Below are 23,527 nucleotides of genomic sequence, written 5' to 3' on the forward strand. Positions count from 1 at the left end.
CCAATGACTAAGTTGGTAAATTATTTCAGGGTAAAGCACTTCATCATCAACCCTCCGAATGGAATCAGCTCTGTCACTGGAGAAAATGATAGATCCTCCATATGCAAAGAAAAGCTCTTCATGTTTATGCTGCGGCTGCTACTGCTAAGTCGCTTCAGTCGTGTCCGACTCTGTGTGACCCCACAGACAGCAGCCCGCCAGACTCCTGTCCCTGGGACTCTCCAGGCTAGAACACTGGAGTGGGTTGCCATTTCCTTCTCCAATGCATGAAAGTGAAAAGTGAAAGGGAAGTCGCTCAGTCGTGTCCGTCTCTTCGTGACCCCATGGACTGCAGCCCACCAGGCTCCTCTGTCCGTGGGATTTTCCAGGCAAGAGTACTGGAGTGGGGTGCCATTGCCTTCGCCGCTTCATGTCTATATGTGCACTCAAAGAGAGATGAGCCAGAGCCTGGGTTTTCAAAGGGTATCATTCAGGGAATCATCTTTCTATAATTATGTGATGAAGATATAGCTCCTGTCTCAACAAATAGCACTGAATTCTAGGCCAAGGAACTAAAGCTTCACAGCCATGATGCCGAACAAAAGAAGCCAGACTGAGCGAGTCTACTCCTATGAGGAGTTCAAGAACAAGCAAACTAATATCAGGTGAAAAAAATCAGAACAGTGGTTATCTGAGATGAGGGGGGAGTTGACTGAGAGGGGGCATGAAGGAACTTTCTGGGAGACAGAATCATCATGATAGGGTGTAAGTTATACAAGTACATCCATTTGTCAAAACTATACAGCTAAGATTAGTACTTTCCAGTGTATGTAGACCTTACTGTAAAAACTTTGAAAACCACCATCATTAGCATGTGGGGGTAAGAGCTGGTAAAGGTACAGATGATATAAGATGGCAGTGTATTGATCATTGTTGAGGTTGGGTAATGGGTACATGGGGATCCACCATACTGTTCTGTTTATTTTGTACATGTTTGAAATGTTCCAAGCGAAAAGTCTTTAAAAAAAAAAAAAAAGCTAGAATTTTAATCTCCTCCCACTACTTTGTAGCTATTGAGTCTCTGGATTTTTTCTGAACCTCATTTTATTCATCTATAAGCTGGAGATAAGGAGTGGTGCCCACCTCACTCAAAACAACCCTGGAATGTTGCTAAATATCATGGAAGGCAATGGATATAGAACTTCTAAACTGCAAAGTAATATACAAATATAGAAAATCAATAATAATGAAGATTTGTAATTACTAATAGACTACATTCTATCCTGGAATGTCTGAAGAGATCATTAATATATTTCTTTCAGTAGTAACATGAGGTATATCTACTCATTTTCCATTAATTTTTACCTGAAAAAAAATGTAATAAAGCTGGTTAAGTATAAAATATGGATAACATAAATGTTATTCATATTTGGTCACAGAATATACTATATGACTTATTTTGCATAATAATGCAAAAATTTAGGCCTTTAGGAAAAGTTTGAGTGTCCTGTATACATATCAACTTGATGGCTGAAAGAAGATGTCTAAAACCTCACCACAGAAGGAAGATGGTTTAGGATTTTAAATGATGGTGATAATTCACATGATCAAAATTGAGAATCTATTCTTACAAAATCCACTGAAGCTTGGCCATCCAAAACAATGTTCATATAAAAGTCACAACATTAGAGATAAGAAACATTAAACTCTTAAGGCAAATTGATTATACTTTGTAAGCTAAACATCTGGTTCTCCAATCTTATGGCTCAACTTAAGGAAGCTCAGTGGACATCTGGGCTCTGTTTATTTTATTTATTTATGTAAACCTATTAGGCTAACCTTACAACTATCACAAAATACAACTCAAAGAAGGAGGATGGGGAGAGAGCGACCGTATGTGCTTTCCAGGTGTGGTTCTATTCTAATATCCCAGTCTAATCTCCAAGAGTCAGATGTGCCCAGAAAGGACAACAGGCTAGGGTGGTGTGCTGTCCTGGGACCAAGTTTCAAATTAAATAAGCATGTCAAAGCAATGTTTTAAATAAGCACATTCTTGTTCAAAATATACTTTAATAAATCACTTGGATAAATTCTTTTGCATTAATCTTATCTTCAAATGATAGCTGTACATACCAAGCGCCCACTTGTAGTGTGCCCATGTCTTCTGAGATCTGGGTTAGGGGAACATGTTCCTTTCGGTTCAGCTCTTCCTGTGGCCTTTGGTTCTGCATGAAATGACCTGGTGCACTCCTCAGATGGCCTCAAGTGCCATGGCCATTTTGTCTATGACATCCCTAAAAAGTGCCAGTCAACCCTGCCAACTCCTGAGTTTTAGGATGGCCCAGGAAAGACCATGTGAACTGCTGCTTATGAACTTACTTAACAAAAACATGACTGAAACTGTCCATTTCTTATTCCTTTGTTAAGGTAAAGAACAGTACACAATATCTCAGTTAAAGAACTGGTCAATTCAAGAAAAAGCAAAGCTTGAAGCTAAAACCCTCACTCAGGCTATCACCCTGTTAGCAAACCTTCACATTCTAGTTAGAGTTAGGTTCTAAGTTCATATTTCCTCTCCCAGTTTGACACCTTTCTATCCATGAAGGGGATCTTTCCTCTAAGAGGCTACGCTGCTTTCTCTAAACACGGGCCTTTTACTTTTTTTTTTTTCCTCTAAAACATCACAGGGCTATACAGCTTTTCTGCCAAAGAGAAAAGGTTCCCAAGGTCCACAGAACCACGTAACTCCGTGTGGTCCACTGAATCAAGGAGCTTCACTTCTCAACTGTTTATCCCAGATCCTCATTGCCACCTCTTGTAGCAGAGAAATCACAGACATCAAGGTCAAACCACAGGATGATGTGAACTCCAAAACTTGAATGGATTCATTCCAAGGATTTTAGGCCAGATGACTTTCACAAATGTCATTTTTAACCGAAGTTCTATCATTTAGAAGGAAACACTGACAAGAGGGAAAACAGAGGAATTTAGTGAGAGAAGGGTGTTTGAAAGGAAGCTCTACAGGATTTTAGGCTGACCCCTTCCTCTGTTATCTCCCTTCTCCAAATGAGTTTGTTTTATCAAATCTGTCCCCACTTTTCCCCTAAACCCAGGCCCTGATATCACACTGTGGATGAAGGAAATGAAGGTGAGGGCCTGAGTAATTTGGTAAGTGAGCCTCAAGACAACCTCCACAGTAGCAACCACCCAATAAATGGAGCGAAACCCTTACAGAGATTCAGCCGGTGGAGGGCAACGGTGTCAAGACCACAGACAGAGCTACCTCCCTGAAGACTTACGTTCCAGAGAACACCAGTGAGAGAACAGTACAAAACAGCAGCCCCCAAAGCTCTGCAAAATCACCTGGGGACACTGTTAGCAGTATTAATGCTTGAACCCCATCCCAGTCCTACTGATTCAGACCCTGGTATGGGCCCGGAAACTAGAATCTTTAATAAGCTCCTGAGGTAGGGGTTAGGATTCGCAAGCTGGCCAATTCTGGTAGCCATCACAGCTAGTCTTTCTCAATTTTTATCTTGTGTGCTGTCAGAGTTGCCAAATAAAATATAGGACATCTAGTTAAATTTGAAACAATTAATCATTTAGTGTATCTCAAATATTGCATTTAATATTACACTTTAAAAGAAAAAAGCCTGTGTTCTTTTTTTTTTGGTTTCACTGGGTCTTCGTTGTTTTCGAAGGGCTTTCTCTAGCTGGGGCGAGTGAGGGCTACCCTTCACTGCGGTGTGCAGGCTTCTCATTATAGTGGCTTCTCTTGTTGTGCAGCACGAACTCTAGGCACTCGGGCTGCAGTAGTTGTGGCACACAGGCTCAGCAGATGTGGCTGGAGGGACCTAGAGTGTGGGGTCCGTAGTTTTGGTCCACAGGCTTAGCTGCTCTGCAGCATTTGGGATCTTCTTTGACTAGGGATTGAACCCATGTCCCCTGCATTGGCAGGCAGATTCTTATACACTGTGCCACCATGGAAATCCTAATATTACACTTTTTAAAATTAATTTTTATTGGATTATGGTCGCTTTACAATGTTAAGTCAGTTTCTATTGTACAGCAAAGTGAATTAAAAAAAATACGTGTGTGTGTGTGTGTGTGTGTGTGTGTGTGTGTGTGTGTGAAGTCGCTCGGTCGTTTCTGACTCTTTGTGACCCCATGGTCTGTAGCCTACCAGGCTCCTCTGTCCATGGGATTTCCCAGGCAAGAGTACTGGAGTGGGTTGCCATTCCCCTCTCCAGGGGATCTTCCCAACCCAGGGATCAAACCCAGGTTTCCCGCATTGCAGGCAGATGCTTTACCGCCTGAGCCACCAGGGAAGCCCTATATATATATATATATATGTCCCATCTTTTTTGGATTTCCTTCCCGTTTAGGTCACCACAGAGCACTGAGTAATAATACTATACTTTTATATTAAAAAATGATCCCTTGTTTGTCTGAAGTTCAGATTTAACGTGGAGTCCTATATTTCTATTTGCTAAAGAATGGCAACTGTCAGGCCCACCTCCACTACAATGATGGATGAAATAAAAATGCACATAAAAAACATAACACTGTTATATCCACTTTTGATTTGCTAACTCAGAATTTATCTCTTCAGAATATATAGCATGTAGATAAATGGAAAATAAGAAAAGGAGTACGGTGATATTACTCAGATAGCCTCAGTTTCCCCAACTGTGAAATGGAAAGGGTTGGACCAGATCTAAAATTCCTGTAAACCACTGAATTATTAACAAACCTTTACCCTTACCGAATTTAGTTATCAATGTCTGAAATTCTCATGTCTTCCGGAAGGTTTCTTTACAAAAGCAAATAGCCAACCAACTCAATTTGTCATCCATTTCTACTTTTTCAAAAGCAATTTCTGAAACCTATTTTTGCACGGCTCACCAGTGGTAACATCTCCTCTTCCAGTGCTTTTAATGTTCTCTAATATTTGCTACCTTCTACAGATTCTGTCCATAGTCCACTACATCAGAAATGCTCAGGGGTTACCGAGAAAATAGTGCTCCTGCATAGTGATCACACCAGGGGCCATGATCACACATGGTAATCCCTGAGGTACTGCTTACCAGAAACTCGTATTATTTTAGTAAAGATCCAAAATTATTCTAAGGTAGAGATATGCCACGAACTCTTCAAGTCAGGAAGGAATAAACAGCAGGCGTCTAATTCATGCTGACTAGACAGTCTACAGTATTAGCATTAATCATAAGGAAGGAGTAGGAATTATGGCTCTCTGTGCATATAAATTTAGTTTTACTCAAACGACTTTGATCAAGTAACCAATGTTGGTATCTGTGATACCGATGGCATCTAACTTGGTCATAGTTGTTTAACAAAGACCCTTGTGCTCCTCTTGAAAGTCTGAGTTTAGGCACTGATCATATGAGAGCAAAAAAGCTCCTATTTTTTGTTTCATTCAAATTATTTCTCCTGCTTTAACTGTTTTGATTTGGGCTGCTGCTGCTGCTAAGTCGTTTCAGTCGTCTCCGACTGTGCGACCCCATAGGCGGCAGCCCACCAGGCTCCTCTGTCTCTGGGATTCTCCAGGCAAGAATACTGGAGTGGGTTGCCATTTCCCTCTCCAATGCATGCATCCATGCTAAGTCGCTTCAGTCGTGTCCAACTCCATGCAACCCCATGGACAGCAGCCCACCAGGATCCTCTGTCCACAAGATTCTCCAGGCAAGAATACTGGAGTGGGTTGCCATTTCCTTCTCTTTGATTTGGGCAACTATGCTAATTATAGCAGCAGACTATGGTCCATGGGTCAAACCTTGCCCTCTGCTTACTTTGCAATGAAAGTTTTATTGACCTACGGCCATGCCCATGTATGTGTGTAGTATCTATGACTGCTTTCACACTACGACAGCAGAGTGGTTGGCAACAGACTGTATGGCTCACAAAATCCTTAATATATACTATCTGCCCCTTCTGTAAACTTTGCCAATCCCAGTTGTAAATGACTAACATTACTCCCACATTTAAAGAAAGAGAAATGAAGTGACAGTATTCCAGGCTCTATATCTTTGGGGCAACAATTTTCTACAAATGGATGGTAGCTTTCCAGTGCAAGAGTTATTTCCAGCACAATCAAGAACTCAGCCTTTGCAACCTCTAAAGTGCCCAGGGAATGTTTTTGGTGTAGTAGCTCATAGAGTTAACCGTAGTTTCAATGGAACACCACTCCTCAGTCTCAGATATTCTTAAAGATCCAAAGGATAAACACACAGGCACAGAAGTATGGGAAAACACATTTCTTCCTGCTCCAAGTCCAGCATTTCAGGAGACGAAATTACACAATGACAAACACACGTGTAGGATGGCTGCTGCCACCAGCATCTGTAGTCTGATGAGGGAAATGCAGTCGAACAGGAAACTAGAAATTGTCTCCATTTGGCGCTGATGCCTTTGAGGGTATTGTCACTGTTACAGAGATTTAGAATTTAAATCAACATCGTTCTGTGGTTTCACTGCTTTAGGCAGGAAGAGTGTGTGATCAGAAAGAACAACTATCTTCAAAACTAAGACTACTGGGAGCCTTAAAAGATCTCCACACAGGTGCCTTGAAGGACAGACTTGAAGGCCAGAGGGCACATTATGGTTTTTGAGAGGCCTTCGCTGAACGGCACCTCCTCCGCAGTAATCAACCATGAAGGGCCCCTTGCGATCTCCTTTCTGCTCCCATAGAAAGCCCTTGTAAGGAGACATGACACACTCACAGTTACTGATATTTTATCCCACAGAAAATTAAACAGATATTCCTCTAGTTGAGAGGAGCAGGAAGAAGAAGAAGAAGAAGAAAAAACCCCATAGTAACTGTTGCTAAGTTTGGCTTTCTGGTATTGACAGAGTAGATGGCTTACCAAATAAAACCTTTAAAAACTGGGTCAAATGCAATCCTTCAACCCCTGCGGGGGATCAAAAGGGGCTCTCCCACTGGGATGGAAGCAGAGCTGAGGCTCTTTCACCCTCCTTCAGTTCTGCCTCCTCCATTATGGACCATCTTTCACTCCCTGAGGCCACGTCTCCCTTCCCCTTGTTGGTCTAAATGTGTGTCCTGGGCCTTAAGTCCCTGGGCTCTCCCTGGACAAACAAGAGAATCAAATACACACCCACACCCCCGGAGGGAGAGACACCCCAGCTCATCTCACTTCAGCGGTGGCCAGAGCGCAATATGCTTGAAGTGAAGTATTAGTCACTCAGTCATGTCCGACCCTTTGAGACCCCATGGACTATAGCCCACCAGGCTCCTCTGTCCATGGAATTCTTCAAGGGATCTTCCTGACCCAGGGATCGAACCCTGGGTCTCCTGCACTGCAGGCAGACTCTTTACCACCTGAGCCACCAGCGAAGCTCCAATATGCTTATTTTCATTCAAATATTTAAAGAATGTCTCCTATCTGCCAGGATTTGTACTTAGGTTCAAAAGGGAACAAAAACAGCCCAGTCTTCTCAGGGCATTGATAGGTGGAGTGGCACCAGGAGGAAGATGGCAGACAGATAATCCCCCAGAGTCTAAAATTATACTATAAACAAGTCTAAGACGATGAGGGTATAAATTGTGTTCAGCATTGTGAGGGTGAGGAGCGGGAGTGTGAGAATATAAGGGGGAATCGTCATTTTTATCAAGGGATCTGAGAAGGCTTTGGCTCCACCGAAGTACATTTAAAATGAAACCAGAAGGATGAGCAGGTGCAGAAGCCCTACGGACGAGAAGGTCTGGCTCAGTCAAGAGAGGTGAGAGTGAGGCTGGGAAGAGGAGCAATCCCTTCTAAATCAGAGCAGTGACTTTTACTCATTCTAAGTACAATGGGAGGCCATTAACAGGGAAGGAAGAGACCATCCCTGTGTGAGGACTGGTCCTGAGGGGTAGGAGCAGAGGCCCAGGAGATGATGGAGGTCTGCTTTGGGAAGGGGAGGGGGGAGGCATACAATAGGTGTGCAGAACAGCAGCATTAATCCAGGTGTATCTGGAAAGCATGATCAACAGGAGATATACGGACAAATGAGGGAGAAAGAGGCACCATGGATGTCTCTCGATTTGCTAGCATGAGCTCCTGGGTAGGTAGCACACCATTTACCAAGACAAGAAATACTTTTGGAAGACACTGTAGGGTGAAGCATCGAGAATTCCACTTTGTAAACCACACAGCATTATCTGTAAAGAGCACAGTAAGATTTACTGGCTTCTCTGCAAGCTTCTGTGCTTCTGCGTTCATCATCTGTAAAACGGGAATTACGTACCAACTCCATGACTGTTGCAATAAAAAACTGATGCATATAAAGTGAAACACTCAGCATGCAAACAGTAATCGCAATAAAAGATTAGCAGCTATGGTTATTATTCTGCACTTGAAATGTCTTATCAGCAACCTTAGTAAAATGTCCAATAGGCAGTTAGATAGCTGAGCTCTACAGCTCACAACTCTCCTGGTGGGAGAGAGCGGAAAGGATCCTGTATGTTCAGGGCTTGAGTATGCTGCTGTGAGATTATGAATCAGGCATCTAGTTGGAGACTTCGTAATAGCAATTAAAGATTTATTTTTGGCTAAAAGGTCAACATCTGGGTATCAACAACATAAAGATGGCACCCGAAGTTGTAGAAAACACAAGTATTTGATGCAGAAGTGAGTCCAGAGGAAGAAAAACAGAGTCAAGGAATGAGCCTGTGGGGAGTTACCTAAATTCAAACACAAAACAAAGGTTGAAAAGTTGAAGGAAAGGCAATAGACATTAAAAGGTTCTATACATTTACCTATTTCTTCAAACCGAAAAATGACAGTCAATCTTACAGGAGAATCAGTAACTCCTTATATACCAGAAATATATACAAAGATATATTTGCAAGAACATTCACTATAATACTATAAAGAGCAAAAATGACCTAAAACAACCTAAATCAACAATAGCAGACTGATCAGGTAAAGTGTGGTTCATCTATGTAAGAAAATAAATGTACAGCTAAGTAAACATCAGGTCATAGATGATTTATTGGGAAAATATTCATATTTTATTGGTACCTCAAAAAAGTAGGCTACAAACTAGCATGCACAATGTTTTGTTAATTGTTCTAGTTGATTAATTTTCAATTAAACTATTCTTTCTTATAGCATTCTATTCCCTCATTATGCATACTTTTTTTTCTTTTTCCTGAAATCATTAATCATTTCAGCAATGATTTTGTAGCCTCTCCAAATGATTTCATTATTTATCATTCTTGGTACATTAATTCTGTTTATTGTGTACACTAACTCTTCCAAATAAAATTCCATTTTTATTTAAAAAAAAAATAAATAAATAAATAAATAAATAAATACTGAGTGTTTCATTTTTTAAAAAGATATATAATAGAAAAAAAAAAAACCCAGCAGGGCATACAATACCAGAAAATTAAAGTTAATTCTGGATAATAAGATTTTAGGTGATTCTTTTTCTTTCTTTGTACTTTTTTATTTTTCAGATATAGCATGAGTAGATGCTCCTTGTATAGGAAGAAAATGAAACAAGCCAGATAATTTTCACTCTTCCTTAAAAATACCTGACACTCTTTGTCCTCAAATCCCCAAACCAAAGCTCAGGAGAACTGAAACTGAAGACTTGACACAAACATCTCCATTCTCCTCCTTGCAGTAAAAGGAATCAGACACTGCTGCAGGGACAGACAGCAGTATTTCCTGAGCCTTCTATCATGAAATAGAACCATGTTCTCCACCAGGGGCTGTTCTTTTCCAACTGTAAAACAACTGACATCAGGGTCATGAATTGGACTATATTCTTTGTTGATCTTTAACAACACACACTGAGAGAAAATCACAGAAAAAGATTCGTTTCAGTGTAAAAAGAGAAAGTCACACAAACTTCCAGTTTGTACATATTTACATACCATCACACCCACAACCAGATCTGAAATTTCTTTTAAAGAAACGTTAAACATTTTTAGAGGACCTTCACTTCCCTATAGCACTCAAAATTTGTCAAGAAAAATTACATAAATAGGCTTCGCAACAGGGGATTAAATGCTTTCTGATAGAAGCAAAAGAGCCAGGTCTCCTTTTCCTCCAGTACATGGTATCTGTGCAACCTCGGCTAAGTAATTTCGCTTTTCTTAGTTTTCTCATCTACAAGTGGGGAGAATAAAACTTTCCTAGCAGGAACCTTCAGGTTTGGAGGACAATAACAGCTGCATGACCCAAATCACACTAACATCCTTCTCGAAAGACCACAGAATCAATAAATATTATCATGAGACCCAAACCATTCAGCATTATTAGGAAGAGGGACTACCACAAGCTTCACACTACCTGTGAGTGGAGAAATAAACACCGACTTCCAACTCAGCTCCTGCTGCTGCTACAAGCCAGGGCGTGTGAAGAGCAGGGAAGCCCTGTGAACAGGAGAAAAGGGACATGGAGATGAAGTTCAAGCAGAATCACTCCCAGAACGGGAACGATAGTCCTGCACTAACAGCCCACACACCACACTCAGGCCTGAGACCTGGTAGTTCTCAGCACCTGCTACATGGCAAGAAAGGGCTTAAAGGTGAGAGAGACCCAGGACCCAGAAAATGAGTGCTTCTGGAAGAGAAAGAAGTAAAGGAAGCAGTGGTGCCAGGATGGTGAAGGATCTTAGGAGGAGAAATTGAGGATACCGCACACCCCAGATCCTCTCCATCCACCAGCACCACCGTCATCCCTTACAGAAACTGCACCTCTGACAGAAATGAGCACTCCTGAATCAGGAAACATTCATGAAATGCCCAGGAACAGAAAACTATCAGCACAGAATCAAACAGCTGCTGAAAATTCTCTCCACCAAAAATCATGAAACAGAAGACAACCGTAACACACCATTCCAAACTGAATTAAAATATGCTCACACAAGCACTTGGGGAGTTAAAAACACTTAGAATCAGAAACACAAAAATTAACAACAGAAGTAGGCAAAGAACAAAAAAGGAAGAGATGCAACGAGAGTTGGTTGAAATCAACAAAGTCAATAAAAGAAAAAGACAAAGGATGCTTTCTTCAGAACAGAAAAATAACTTACAAGATACCCAAGAGAAAACAGGTTTGAGTTGAAATTTAGTAAGTGGGACAGAAGAATAAAGCCAACAAAAGCAGGAAATAGTCAAGAAGTGGGGACGTTTGGGAAATGGTGAGAAGTCGGATACTATACACAGCAGCAGAGGGACAAGTTACAGAGAGAGAAAATTGACAGATGAGACTGGAACCAAAGTTATTCACTCAACAAATATTTTTGAGTGTCTACTGCATTCAAGGCCCAGTTGCTAGTCACTGTGACTGGAACTGGCTCCTGCCCTGTAGGGAAGACAAATAGGAGTCAGGGACCTTTCATCAGGAGAGTGATATAATCAGACCACATTGAGAGGACAGTAACTCTAGAAGCAGAATGGAAGACTCTCTGGAGCGGGCGAGACTGAAAGGGAGGCTAATTAGGAGGCCATAATAAATAATTCTACGAAAAGAGTATTAAGGTTTCCCGATAACCCCATATAAAGATGCCACCAAGGCTGCTATTTCTGGGGAAACTGGGGAATGATTCCGTAATAGATGGAAAGAGTTTCTGCTCCATTCTGGGCATCATGTGGTATGATATGCGGAGATCGGGACCTCAGGAGAGCACAGGAACTGGAGATGCTGGCGATGTCATCTTTTGGTTGATGGGGCAGCCGCTGGACGTGAAGAGATGGCCGTGGATAACTCGGTTCCTATGCCTCAGAGGACAACAGACCTTCAGGGTCAATACTTAAGGGGTAGAGGAGAGGTAGTGCACTGGAAGCCAGAGCCCCAGCAGGCTCCCTGAGTCCAGACCGCAGGAGGAGACACTCAGAAAACGGCGGCTGGCCCACTGAGGCAGTCTCCATGGAGACCAAGAGAGGAAGGGCCGCGACGAGAACGCAGACGCCGCTGGAGAGCTTACTGATAAGGAACTTCCAGGCTGAGGGGTGAATGGCATTCACACAGGAGATTTAGGTCATGCAGCTGGGGGAAGAAGGGAGGCAGAGGACGGTGACAGGAAGGGGAAGCCGGATCGAGAGAAAAACTTGGAGAGGAAAGATAGGAGAGAACCAGTGGTAAGGGCAGAACTATTGCTGTTGTTCAGCCGCTCGGTCGTGTCTGACTCTTTGCGACCCCATGGACTGCAGCACGCCAGTCTTCCCTGTCCTTCCCCATCTCCCGGAGCTTGCCTAAACTCATGTCCACTGAGTCCGTGATGCCATGCAACCATCTCATCCTGTCATCCCCTTCTAGTCAGAACGACAGAAACACCAAAAGAGGACAGACTGGTAAAACAAGAGAGGAAGGGGTCAGGGTCTAGATGGAGGCTTCGAGGTCTCTTCCAAACCTGTAAGAGCAAGGAGGACGGGGTCTGTGCAGGGCGCCCGGGCACATGAACATGTTCGCCTTCTTTGAACTCCTACAGGCCTCTTCTATGAAATTTTAGGCTGGGAGCTTAGAGTCTAAGATACTGCTTTGTGTGCCGGTCCTGCCACTTACCACCCATATACCCACGAACATGTCGTAAATCATCTGAAGCTCAGTTTTGCCATCAGTAAATTAGGCAGAGCCCTAGAGTCACACACACTCCCACCTACTTCATACGATCGCTTCGAGGCCCCGAAACACAGCATGTAGGCAGATGCACCTTAAAAGACAGAACGGCCCCATGGATAAATCCTTGGCTCTTACTATTCCATGTATACTTGTTTCTCACTAAAGGAGGATTAGTTCAACCTCCATGCACTCCACACAGGGTTTAACAGAGTATTCTGTACCCAGGTCACCATGCACTGACTTGGACTAACACCAGCCTGCTCCTCACGACAGTGTGAGACTCCGTTGTTTTCCACGTCCCACAGGGTTACACAGGGACACCACCATCCCTAAACTCAGTTCCCAGCCTGAGCTTTTAGTAAGTCTCCTAGCAAACAACAGAAAATGCTCTGTAACAGCATTTTCAAATTAGCAGAAGTGCAATTATCAAAAGCCTTCCATATGTTACAACGATTTTTTTTAAAGAAGAAAACAGTAAGCAATCGTATTCCAAGCATACTCAGCCAATGGATCTAGAAAAGACATCTAGAGAAAATTCAACCACCACCTCCCAGCTGATCAAGGAGACAGGCACTCCCCCACACAGCCCGTCAAGTGGCAGAAACCCACAGGGAGTAGAAGACACGCTCTAGTTCTGCCAAATCACCAAGTAAGAAGTTGCTGCAGTCAAATCCATCATGTCACTTCACATTTGCATCCCCTTTAGCCCTGAAACGAAGCATACTCTGGAAAAGTACGTTTTAATATGGCTTAGGCTAGAGCCTTACCTACCATTCAATCAAAATCTTATTATGGAGATAATACTGGATCTGTTACTTACGCTAGGTAGGGGGAAGAAATAACACATGCAGAGAAATAAGTTTTTATTTCACAACCAAAGCAGCAAATTATTTTTGCTGTTCTACGCAGTACAGTAAGGCTCATACATTTTAAACAACCTAGATAAAATTATTTTTTCCATTTGAGGCAAATCTCAGTAGTGATTTAAAATTAAATTGTTAACCAAGTGTCAGGAACCATGAAATAAGCATAAGTGGTAGTCTCTCTTTGAATAGAAACACCAGGATATTCAGAATCACATGAAACTCTAAGAGCACACAGAGCAGTAGCAGCAGCTATCAAATGCCTTCAATTCAAGACAGCCATCAACTTTCTACCTCTAACCCTAAGGGGGAAGTGTTAGCAATGTGAGGTTATTATTATCCTCTTTTTATTGAAGACATTCACTTGGTCACTTATGCAATATATTAAGCCTCTATTATTACATGCCAGACAGTGTTGGGGATTGGGGATATGGTGATACACCAAACAGATCTGCCCTTGTTCTCATGGACTTATGGTCTGACGAGAGAGAGATTAAAAAATTAAACAGCTAAGCATATGATTCAGTTCAGTTCAGTTGCTCAGTCGTGTCCGCCTCTTTGCAACCCCAGGAATCGCAGCAAGCCAGGCCTCCCTGTCCATCACTAATTCCCGGAGTTCACTCAGACTCATGTCCATTGAGTCAGTGATGCCATCCAGCAATCTCATCCTCTGTCTTCCCCTTCTCCTCCTGCCCCCAATCCCTCCCAGCATCAGAGTCTTTTCCAATGAGTCAAGTCTTCGCATGAGGTGGCCAAAGTACTGGATTCTCAGCTTTAGCATCATTCCTTCCAAAGAAATCCCAGGGCTGATCTCTTTTAGAATGGACTGTTGGATCTCCTTGCAGTCCAGGGGACTCTCAAGAGTTTTCTCCAACACCACAGTTCAAAAGTATCAATTCTTCGGCGCTCAGCTTTCTTCACAGTCCAACTCTCACACCCATACATGACTACTGGAAAAATCATAGCCTTGACTAGAAGGACCTTTGTTGGCAAAGTAATGTCTCTGCTTTTCAATATGCTATCTAGGTTGGTCCTAACTTTCCTTCCAAGGAGTAAAGTGTCTTTCAATTTCATGGCTGCAATCATCATCTGCAGTGATTTTAGAGCCCCCCAAAAATAAAGTCTGATACTGTTTCCACTGTTTCCCCATCCATTTCCCATGAAGTGATGGGACCAGATGCCATGATCTTAGTTTTCTGAATGTCAAGCTTTAAGCCAACTTTTTCACTCTCCTTTTTTACTTTCATCAAGAGGCTTTTTAGTTCCTCTTCACTTTCTGCCATCAGGGTGGTGTCATCTGCATATCTGGGGTTACTGATACTTCTCCCGGCAACCTTGATTCCAGCTTGTGCTTATAAACATTAAATACTAGAAGGAAAAGATATGGTACTATGAGAAATAAATAACAGGGACTGAATTCAACTCAAGAGGAGAAGAAGGCTTCTTGGAGCAATTAGCAATTTAAGCTAAAACCTGAAGGCCAAAGTGGGAGGGGAAACTCTAGCTAAAAGGATCAGCATGTGCAAAGGTTCTAAGGCAAAAAAGAGCTGGGCATACTACAGACCTGCAAAGAGACCAGTGGAGCTTGAGTAGAGTATGCCAGGACAGGAAGGAGTGAAATGAAGGGACGCTTGTAGGTAGGAACCAAATAGTCAGAGCCAAATAAAGGATTTGCATTTTGCTTTGTTGTTTTCATTTCCTAGTGTAACAGAAGGCAGTGAAAGGCTTCAAACAGGGTGCAGACAGAATGGGACTTGTATTTTTAAGAGAATGGATGGAGAAGGATAAGAAATGGGAAAGCTATGGCAATGGAAATGGGAGAAGAAGATGAGCTTGGGATATATTTCGGAGATGAATGGATAGAATTGCTCAATAAGGGTGCAGGACAGCAGTGAGCGAGTGAGGCATCAAACAAGATCCCTGGTGTCCGACTGGAGCAACTCACTGAATGGGGAGCTATCTCATACAAGGTCAGAGGCACAGGCTTAGCCGGTGAGTAAGGTTGGTTTTGACCAAAATGTTAAAAAGTTAAAGATATCTGTGGTATCTCCCGGTAGAAATGTTAAGTGAATGCTGGGATAATATGAAACAGAAGTGTAACACATGTGGCATTTCATTCTTACAATCTAGGTTAGTAGCTACATCCGGTAAATGTTGTCCAGCCTCCTTTGAAGGAGTCGTTCCCACCCTGTCACTCACTTCCTGGAGAAGGAAATGGCAACCCATTCCAGTATTCTTGCCTGGAGAATCCCATGGATAAAGGAGCCTGGTGGGCTACAGTGCATGGGGTTGCAAGAGTCAGATATGATTGAGCGACTAACACACACACACACACACACACACCACACACACACCCCTCTCACACACACTCACTTCCAGACACAGTCCATTCCCTGCCAAGGAGCAAACCAAAGAGACAGGTACATAGGTCCTCTCTAAGAACTGTGAACAGTGCTCATTTTCGAGTAGAGCAATTTATATCCTGAGAAAGCAAAGAAGTCTTTGAAATATACCAGCTACATGGGGTTGTAGATTTTATGAACTTTTATGTTATCAATTTTATATAGCTTATAAATTATATACTTATATAGCATGTGCAAGGATGTGCTAAGTCACTTCAGTCATGTTCGACTCCTTGCGACCCCATGGACCAAAGCCCACCAGGCTCCTCTGTCCATGGGATTCTCCAGGCAAGAATACTGGAGTGGGCTGCCATGTCCTTCTCCAAGGGATCTTCCCGACCCAGGGAGTGAACCAGGGTCTCATGTCTACCTGCAGTGGGAGGCAGGTTCTTTAGTACTAGTACCACCTGGGAAGCCCCATATGTATATTTATATAGTAATAAAATGTATGAAATATATAATATTATTTGTTATTTTATTTATTTATAAATAAATTTTATATCTGAAAATGCAAGTACATTTTTGAAGGCTTTATTTGTCCATATATATTGTTTCTCAGCTGTAGTATAGAAAAAACTTAAAATGATAGTTTCTTTTTTTAATGTTTAAGACAGGGCTTAGATGGTTAAGTGAGCTCATGTAACATCTCTTTGATAAAAACGTATGGCATTAACATCCTACTCCCACTGTGGCCAACTAGTAGCATTTTGAAAAACCCCACAAGATGGTACCAATCACTGTTTCCATCAGCCACTGGTTTACGGTCTCAGGTTACCGGACCTTCTAATTCATTCATATCTGACCCCTGGGTTGATTTTTGTTTGCTTTTAACTAAATTTCCATGATTCAAATGTTTTGTTCATTCAAAACTTCCACCGATTGAAATACGAGCAAAAACTGCTGAAGAAGCAGGCTCGTCACTCTTGACTTTGGGCAGGGCGACATTAAACACCAGCCAGACGGCCGAAGGAAAAAATGACGTCATCCACATCCGCTGATTCCTGGCGAAAGGGAGGAGAGAGGAGAGCAGACAGTGAAGCCAGGAGTGATGTGGGAAGTGAGATTACATTTTACTGGAACGCGGCTGCTGAGCTAGACAGCTGCTCAGAAAGGTTCTGGTAGTCAGTGAAGGCAGAAAGAACATGCAGGTACTTTGTCAAATGAGATTAGAAGAGTCAAATGTTGTTACGCAGGCAAGAAAAACACGCAGTCTTAGCTGTGAAAGATTAAGACTTAAGCGTTCCCTTTTCTTGTAGGGAACGCACATTTTCCATTTCTAAGCTACTTTAAAAGATAGCTTCTCAATCACTCTTTCATATTTTAAAATCATCTGAAAGCCACTCTTATCCAAGGCAATCATGTTAATTTGGCACAATTTTATCAAACATGTTTTTTAAAGGCACAAAATAAAACTTAAAATGACCAATACACAGTCTGAAGTAACATAATTTCTGGAGTAAAAAGCCTATCTGTGCTTTATGCGCTTAATTGCCTTAAATATAAACTTCTGCCATGAGTATGTATCCATGCAGAATGTCACTAATACATTTAAAGTATCAAATCAAATGGATTAAATATTTAATCACAAGCCATACCATGGTCATAGAACTAGGTCCCTAAAGTAAAAAGAAAAAAGCAAGAAGCAACTGTAATCCATTGCTGTCACATCATTTATTCAATAATTGTTTCTTAAGTGCCTAGTATGTATAAGGAACTATGTGATCAATTATTGAACCAATGGGTAGGGTGATCAATTACTGAATCAAAATTAGGACACTGTTTGAGACTGTATCAATGGGCCTGTAGAAACGATTATCAAGGATAGTGGTACAGAAATAACAATAGCAATTATTAGCATTAACTTTTATTATGTGCTTATTATATGACTGGTTCTCAGTTAAGTACTTTTTTAAAAATATTAATGTATTTTTTATTGAAGGATAATTGCTTTATAGAATTTTGCTGTTTTCTGTCAAACCTCAACATGAATCAGCCACAGGTATATATATATATCCCCTCCCTTTTGAAACTCCCTCCCATCTCCCTCCCCACCCCATCCCTCTAGGTTGATACAGAGCCCCTGTTTGAGTTTCCTGAGCCACACAGCAAGTTACATTACATTTAGTAATGTAAGTTTCCATGTTAACTCTTTCCATACATCTCGCCCTCTCCGACCCTCTCCCCATCTCCATAAGTCTTTTCTCTATGTCTGTTTCCCCACTGTTGGCCTGTAAGTAAATTTTTCAGTTCCATTTTTCTAGATTCCGTATATATGTGTCAGAACACAGTATTGATCGTTCTGACTCACTCCACTGTGTATAATAGGTTCTAGGTTCATCCACCTCATTAGAACTGACTCAAACATTTTCCTTTTTATGGCAAATTATTGTTTTTAGTTGTGGTAAAATACACATACAATTTACCTTTTTAAGTGTACACTGCAGGGGCATTCAGGACGTTTATACTGTTGTGCAACCATCCACCTCCAGGCTCTTTTTATGCTGCAAAACTGAAACTCCGTACTCTTCTAAATAATAATTCCCGTGCCCTCCTCTCCAGTCCCCGACAACCATGATTCTACTCAAGAAATTATGAGTTCATAAATATAGGAGAAGGAAATGGCAACCCACTCTAGCATTCTTGCCTGAAGAATCCCATGGACAGAGGAGCCTGGTGGGCTACTGTTTGTGGGGTCACAAAGAGTTGGACATGACTGAGTGACTAAGCACAAGTATAGCTTAAAATATACTTCTATTTGAATTCACATGTATTTGTAGGATATCTTTTTCAACTAAAACACTAAAATCAACAATCAAAATAAATAGTACTCAAGTTTTTATATAATAAGGTATTAAATCTGGATTTTTAAAAATAAAGCATATTAAATTATTAGTAATATTTTAGAGAGAACAAAAAATTTTAAATATTAATTTCATCTTCCATAATCTGTAAAATTTCTATTTCCTAAGTTTTACAAGAATATTATCATACACATATTTATTAACAAATATCATATTTCAGATATAACATGCACAAAACGTTTTACTGTTGCAGTGTGTAACCAAAAACATTTGGGAACCATCGAAATAAAGGACTGTGGGCCTATTAACAGGAATCAGTGAAAGAAGGAGGGGGGAAGTTTTACTTACATATTTTTTTCCTATTTTTTGGTCACACCATGTGGCATGCAGGATTTTAGTTCCTCAACCAGGGATCAAACCCATGCCCTCTCCAGCTGAAGTGCAGTGTCCTAACCACTGGACTGCCAGGGAAGTCCCAGGAGTTTGTTTTCAAATATACATATAGTTTGTTTTAAAACATACTGTGTTTCATGTGTCAAGCAGAAGATCAAGCAGAGATCGCCAAAAGGCAAAAGGACACATAATCCTAGAGTTCAGCTGAGACGGAATCTATATTTAGAACTCATCCACACAGCAGTGACTAGAAGAGACATGAGAAGGGATAAGAACTGTGAAAAGGAACACAGCTGAGGATTACATGGACGACAGTCCCCGAATTCAGAAAGTACCGGAGAAAGGAGAGCGAAAGGAAACAGGGAGATAGGAGTAGACCCAAAAGAATACACAGTTCAGTTCAGTTCAGTTCAGTTCAGTCATGCAGTCGTGTCCAACTCTTTGAGATCCCATGAACCGCAGCACGCCAGGCCTCCCTGTCCATCATCAACTCCCAGAGTTCACCCAAACCCATGTCCATTGAGTCGGCGATACCACCCAACCATCTCATCCTCTGTCATCCCCTTCTCTTCAGGCCCCCAATCCCTCCCAGCATCAGGGTCTTTTCAAATGAGATGGATACAATTAAAGATGAGGCTACAGTGTCAAATGGAGAAGGCAATGGCACCCCACTCCAGTACTCTTGCCTGGAAAATCCCATGGATGAAGGAGCCTGGTAGGCTGCAGTCCATGGGGTCGCGAAGAGTCGGATACAACTGAGCAACTTCCCTTTCACTTTTCACTTTCATGCATTGGAGAAGGAAATGGCAACCCACTCCAGTGTTCTTACCTGGAGAATCCCAGGGACAGGGGAGCCTGGTGGGCTGCCGTCTATGGGGTTGCACAGAGTTGGACATGACTGAAGTGACTTAGCAGCAACAGTGTCAAAAGCTGCAAAAAACTAAGGAACTGAGCAAAGGCCATTCACTGGATTTGGCTGCCAAAAGAGAAGTTTGGTCCTCTAAGAGTATTTTCAGTAACGGGTGGTGTTAGAAGCCGGATTCATGACCCACTGAATAGTGAAAATGGAGATAAGGAGTTGTGAGCAGGCTACAAGGGAAATTTAATGATAATGGAAATGAAAAGAAAAGCAGAATGACAGAGCTTTCTCAAGGTCAGGACTGGCCAGATGGATCACTGAAGGACCAGAGGTAAGAAAACTAGGCAGCCCTGCTGAGTTGGCTTACATGATATCCAAGCTATGGTAATGATGCCAAAAGAAGACAGAAAGGAGGCTGGTTGCCACGGGACGGACAGACACCCAGTTGGGTAGGAGGAAGAATGAAGGGAGAAAGAGTGGTAGGAAGCCAAGGTCAAAGATAGTAACTCTTTGGGGTCTCACATGTTGGTGGATAAATTGTTTTAAATTCTGATGAGGTCCAAGACCAAGCCATGGCTGCAGACTAATTCTGACATCCAGTGGGGGCAGGAAGGACTGCATCCTACATTCAGCTCAGCTCAGTTCAGTCGCTCAGTCGTGTCTGACTCTGCGGCCCCAAGAACTGCAGCACACCAGGCCTCCCTGTCCATCACCAACTCCCGGAGTTCACCCAAACTCACATCCATCGAGTCAGTGATGCCATCCAGCCATCTCATCCTCGGTCGTCCCCTTCTCCTCCTGCCCCCAGTCTCTCCCAGCATCAGGGTCTTTTCTAATGAGTCAACTCTTTTCATCAGGTGGCCAAAGTATTAGAGTTTCAGCTTTAGCATCAGTCCTTCCAAAGAACACCCAGGACTGATCTTTAGAATGGACTGTTGGATCTCCTTGCAGTCCAAGGGACTCTCAAGAGTCTTCTCCAACACCACAGTTCAAAAGCATCAATTCTTCATTGCACCATCCATAATATATTCCTACCAGCATCAGTCTTCAGAGATCACTTACTGATCAGAATTATCTCTGCTAAGGTTCACCAATCACACTACCACTTGATCTCCTTGTGTATCCCACAGCGCACATTAGTGACATGGCCATCTGAAGTTAGTCACCAGGGTTAGCTGGCCCACGTGGAACTCAAACCTCTCTGACATCAAACTCCCCTGAGAGCTGCACATGCAGGAAGATGGTATCATGATAGAACAGCACATAATATTCCTTATGGCAGGATGTACATCATGACCCACAGCTATCGCTACTCTCTAACATGGTGATGACTGGATCCAGCTCCATAATCAAGGCAACATTGGCTTTAATTTCTTGCCCTCTGGACTCTGTCTGAAGATACAAACATCATTAAGCACTGTTCCCTAAATTTATCATTTTCTTCCAAGATGAAGATACAAGAAACAGCTTCATCATTTTGGCTGCTGTCTTTTAGCATGAGACCTGTTCCAGAATATCCTAGAATCTTAAAGGAACAATTTAATTTTTAAGGGACTGCAGCAGCTAGAAACGTGAGCAAATAATTCAGAAGAAAACACACAATGAGAATTTCATTTTAAAAAATAAAGTAGTCTCTTGAGAAATCTATATGCAGGTCAGGAAGCAACAGTTAGAACTGGACATGGAACAACAGACTGGTTTCAAATAGGAAAAGGAGTACATCAAGACTGTATATTGTCACCCTGCTTATTTAACTTCTGTGCAGAGTACATCATGAGAAACGCTGGGCTGGAAGAAGCACAAGCTGGAATCAAGATGCCAGAAGAAATATCAATAACCTCACATATGCAGATGACACCACCCTTATGGCAGAAAGTGAAGAGGAACTAGAAAGCCTCTTGATGAAACTGAAAGAGGAGAGTGAAAAAGTTGGCTTAAAGCTCAACATTCAGATAATGAAGATCACGGCATCTAGTCCCATCACTTCATGGCAAATAGATGGGGAAACAGTGGAAACAGTGGCAGACTTTATTTTGGGGGGCTCCAAAATCACTGCAGATGGTGCTTGCAGCCATGAAATTAAAAGACGCTTACTCCTTGGAAGAAAAGTTATGACCAACCTAGGTAGCATATTCAAAAGCAGAGACATTACTTTGCCAACAAAGGTCCATCTAGTCAAGGCTATGGTTTTTCCAGTGGTCATGTATGGATGTGAGAATTGGCCTGTGAAGAAAGCTGAGCGCCGAAGAATTGATGCTTTTGAACTGTGGTGTTGGAGAAAACTCTTGAGAGTCCCTTGGACTGCAAGGAGATCCCACCAGTCCATCCTAAAGGAGATCAGTCCTGGGTGTTCTTTGGAAGGACTGATACTAAAGCTGAAACTTCAATACTTTGGCCACCTCACGCGAAGAGTTAACTCATTGGAAAAGACTCTGATGCTGGGAGGGATCGGGGGCAGGACGAGAAGGGGACGACCAAGGATGAGATGGCTGGATGGCATCACCGACTCGATGGACGTGAGTTTGGGTGAACTCCGGGAGTTGGTGATGGACAGGGAGGCCTGGCGTGCTGCAATTCATGCGGTTGCAGAGTCGGACACGACTGAGCGACTGAACTGAACCAGTTTAAATTTTTAAAAACAGCAACCAAACATCTAAATATTATGCTGTTAAGCCTCAGGAATACAGATATCAAGTGATATAAATTTTTCTCCAAATAAAATGTGCATCAAATTATCTGCTCCAATGAATGGAAGAGGAGGTACAAATCAGTTCAGTTCAGTTGCTCAGTTGTGTCCAACTCTTTGAGGCCCCACAGACAGCAGCACGCCTGATTCCCTGTCCATCACCAACTCCCAGAGCTTGCTCAAACTCATGTTTATCAACTCAGTGATGCTATCCAATCATCTCATCTCCTGGCATCCCCTTCTCCTCCCACTTCAACCCTTCCCAGCATCAGGGTCTTTTCTAATGAGTCGGCTCTTTGCATTGGAGCTTCAGTTTTAGCATTAGTCCTTCCAATAAATAGTCAGGACTGATTTCCTTTACGATTGACTGGTTGGATCTCCTTGAAGTCCAAAGGACTCTCAAGAGTCTTCTCCAACACCACAGTTCAAAAGCATCAAATTCTTCAGAGCTCAGATTTCTTTATAGTCCAATTCTCACATCCATACATGACTACTAGAAAAATCGTAGCTTGATTATACAGACCTTTGTTGGCAAAGTAATGTCTCTGCTTTTCAATATGCTATCTAGGTTGGTCATAGCTTTTCTTCCAAGGAGCGAGCGTCTTTTAATTTCACGGCTGCGGTCACCATCAGCAGTGATTCTGAAGCCCAAGAAAATAAAATCTGTCGCTGTTTCCACTGTTTCCCCATCCATTTGCCATAAAGTGATGGGACTGAATGCCATGATCTTCATTTTTTGAATGTTGAGTTTTAAGCCAGCTTTTTCATTCTCCTCTTTCACTTTCATCTAGAGGCTCTTTAGTTCTTTGCTTTTTGCCATAATGGTGGTGTCATTTGCATATCTCAATAACCTCAGGTTATTGCTATTTTTCCTGACGATTTTTATTATAGCTTGTGCTTTATACAGCCTGGCATTTCAAATGATGTATTCTGCATATAAGTTAAATA

The 23,527-nt window shown here is 42.1% G+C and overlaps 1 protein-coding gene across 7 annotated transcripts in view; it reads right to left on the minus strand.

The window, feature by feature from the left end:
* The window catches only part of OSBPL6 (oxysterol binding protein like 6), a 221,953-nt gene that overhangs the window by 147,188 nt on the left and 51,238 nt on the right, over positions 1 to 23,527 (minus strand). For 3 of the 7 annotated variants that reach the window (XM_069577095.1, XM_069577094.1, XM_069577096.1), the window contains exon 2: positions 10,302 to 10,384. The exons of the other annotated variants lie outside the window; for them this stretch is intronic. The gene's annotated coding sequence lies outside the window, so the exon portion shown is untranslated. The remainder of the gene's footprint in view (positions 1 to 10,301; positions 10,385 to 23,527) is intronic. 7 annotated transcript variants of the gene reach the window in all.

The sequence above is a fragment of the Ovis canadensis genome, chromosome 2 (assembly GCF_042477335.2).
Source record: "Ovis canadensis isolate MfBH-ARS-UI-01 breed Bighorn chromosome 2, ARS-UI_OviCan_v2, whole genome shotgun sequence".
Classification (NCBI taxonomy): domain Eukaryota; kingdom Metazoa; phylum Chordata; class Mammalia; order Artiodactyla; family Bovidae; genus Ovis; species Ovis canadensis.